We start from the raw sequence: 3394 nt of genomic DNA, 5'->3' as shown, positions 1-3394 counted from the left end.
TCACATATAGACCAGATACTTAGGACAATGCCCCACTGGCATTCCCAGAAAATACAAAGCAATGTGGCTGTGAGCTCTGTAGATACTTTGGGACTGCTTTATAACTGGACCAGAGGTGAATTTCAGCCCACAGTGAAACTCAGAATTTTCATGTAAGCATTCCACCCCTTTGCATGCACAAAGACCATTAACCTAAATTTTTTAAGTACATTTAAAATTTATTGTAATTTCTGATTTACATATAATAATTTTGTGAAGTATAGTATGTTTTTTTTTTTGAGAGGCTTTTGCTATAGTGCTTGCCAGCCAGACAGAGAGAGACAGAGACAGAAAGCGAGAAATCCCCCCTCCCCCAGGGGGAATGGCCACGCCACAATCCCTTCTCCTCTGTTCTCCTCTTGGGATCTTGGGCACGTACGCACCCCTGCCTGCCATGAGTTTTAAGCCACTGGGTATGGGACACGAACTGCGGTCGACTACATGGTTGTCCAGCGACATAAAGTTCAGCAAATTTAGATTACTTACCTTTTCATAAAATAAAAACGATATCTTATCAATAAATTTGATTTTTTTCCACAATTAAAAAAATTTATATCCACTCACCATATATCATTACAGCATACAAAATGGAATACATTGAATATTGGCCCAGTCAAAGATATTACCATACCTATTATCTTCAACAGATAATTTTCCATTTTGTATTTCTTAACTGTTTTACCTCTTTCTTTTTTTCCCTTGATTCCCACCCTCTGCCATGTCTCTCCCTCCTCCCATACTTAATCTGAATTTTAGTGCTTTGTCTTGCATAGGTTAAAGAGTATAACTACAATATTTTCAAATATTCGATAAAACTCTGAATGCTAAAGTAATCACGACCTTTATTGTCTGATTTTGTTTTCTGATTGTAATACTTGATATTACTTTCCCACCCAGAATATGTGTGGAAAAAGCTTATAATATCAAGGGATGCATTATATATTCAATCTACTTTAGATCAAATAGGTCTAACTGATTGTATCTCATAAGCTTATCAAGGAGGAATGGGAAATTTGGAATCTGATCTTTGGGTGGGGTCTGGTGGTAGGGATGGTCTAGGTGAAGTTTGGAAAGCTGCAGAAGGACAAGAATGAGAAGAAACGCTGTGGTACAAGACCTAGGATAAAGACCCTACCCTGACAGGTCTCTGTTGCACACTCTCATTTCCTACACTGGCCCTGCAGTGCGTGTATGACAATTGGCACTAAGTAACAGCTTACTTCAGTGGCCGTGTAATGTAGGTTTCCTCTTTGTAGTTGGTGAGCTTCATGAGAGAGACAATGGGCTGGCCTAGACACTGTCAAACTGTTGTCTTGCAGGTTCACTCCCCACTCATCTCTGCCCTATTTAGCCCTGGGAAGATGGGGTGTCTGGGTTGCATTCATGACACTCTTGGCCTTGGGTGCCTGTTGAATCCAGCAGGAAATAGAAGGGAGAATGGGGAGTGAGGAAAAGGGTTTATTTCCTTTATCTCCCTCCTGGCGGAGCAGCACAGGTGGACACCCTGTGGAGAACTTCAACTCCTACCTGGGGCCCTCATTTCCTAGTGGTTCCCTCTGGATTCCAGGTTCTGCTGACTGCTCCCTTGGCCTTGGTGGTAGCAGTTGTCATTAGCCCTTGACATCTTTGCTCTGCTGGTACCTCACCCCCACTTCCTTCCCTCCCCTACATGTGGCAGCTGCTTGATACTATTTGTTGACTCTGCTTATTTTGAGTCCATCTGAAAGCTGGTTTTCTCTTTTGTCTGAACTTAAGAAGATGGTTCTTGAAGGTTTGGTTTGGAGGTGACTTGAGTGTGCTTATTTTATTGAAGAAAATGGAGATTTAGACTTCAAATAAACCTGGAAGCAGAGATGGAAAAGGCCTTTTCTGTGCAGCTTTGAGTTTCCTGACTCCTATTGAGCTAGAGGTGTGTTTCCTGGGAGGTCTGGTTGATGATCAAGGGCTCTGTTCAGCCCAGATCTGGCTTCTTTGCCAACCCTTCTTGTTGTTCTACCTGTGGCCATGATGGACCCTTTGCCATTTCTTGTCACCTCTGGGCCTTGCACGTGCCAGAAGACATGGACTGGAAGGATTCTCCTGGCCCTCAACCTCTTTTTCTCTAAGATCTGCTGGTCTTTCAAAATGAGCTCAGATTGTACATGCTTTGGAAAGTATTACCTTGTCCCTGCTGACTATAGGCATGGGGGTCTGTGTGTTCCACATTGCTTGGGTTTTATTCTAGCAGCTGCACACCACCTGGAATTCAGATTGACCCTTGTGTGGGAAGGCTCAGGGCAGAGACTGTACTCTTTTCACCCCTGAATCCTCTCCCAGTCCCAGCACCCTCTGCAGAGGAGGTGATCACTGATGGCTGAAGTTGAATTTGGCAGGATGCACATGCCCCTGTGTATGTCACTGCCACTCTTCTGTCTGTCCATCAGAATAGGGATAACATATGAGGCTGTACAACAATCCTACTGAGTCCCTAAAGTCTGGTGAGAAGGAAAACTTGGAAGATTTTTTTTGGAAGTCTTGCTGTGTATCGTGACTTTCAGCTCAGAAAAACACATGGAGGCATTACATAAATAAGATGAGAATATGATAGTCTTGCACTTTTGCAATGTCTAAGTAATTACTCCCAACCCACTGAGTTTATCCAAATGGATAGAGGTCAGAAATATTGATCCTTGTTTGAATTTTAAAGCATCTAAGGCCTTTGTACTTGCTGCAGGTGGGAGAGGCCAGGGGCATATAATGAGGGTTGGGGGTACTTTTGTGACCCCTCCACCTAACCCTTCATCCTTGAGGAGTGAAGTACATCCCTTGTAGTCGGTGCACTCAGCTTTCCTAACATCTAAGCCTCCTACACTGCCCACTTCTCTAGCTTCTAATATTGCTGTTATGAAATTCCATTTGGTTTCATATATCTGCATAAATAATTTAATTTGAATGACTTTCATTACTGAGACCTGCCTGTTACTGTGAAATTTACAAAGATAATCTACCTCCTTAGAATATTGATCAGCATGCTAAGATGTTCCTTTAGACTATACAGCTGACTTTGGGTAGGGGGAAAAAAAAAATCTAGTGAACCATGAGCAAAATGGCCTCAGATAATTCCCAAGGTTCTGATGGCTAATATGGGCCACTTAAAAATGTCAGAAAAAAGGAAACTTTAAAATGTTGGAGTAAAGGCAGTGTATCAGCTGCCATTTGCTGCTACAACAAATTACCACAAACTAAGTGATTTCAAATAACACGCACTTATTCTCTGACAGTTCTGGAGATCAGAAGACTGACACTGGTCTAAATTTGAGGTGTCAGCAGGAGTGGTTCCTGCTGGAGGCCTCAGGGGAGAATTTTTTTTTTTTTT

Source organism: Tupaia chinensis, unplaced genomic scaffold, assembly GCF_000334495.1.
Source record: "Tupaia chinensis unplaced genomic scaffold, TupChi_1.0 Scaffold000197_1, whole genome shotgun sequence".
Taxonomy (NCBI): domain Eukaryota; kingdom Metazoa; phylum Chordata; class Mammalia; order Scandentia; family Tupaiidae; genus Tupaia; species Tupaia belangeri.
This window is presented reverse-complemented; position numbering follows the sequence as displayed.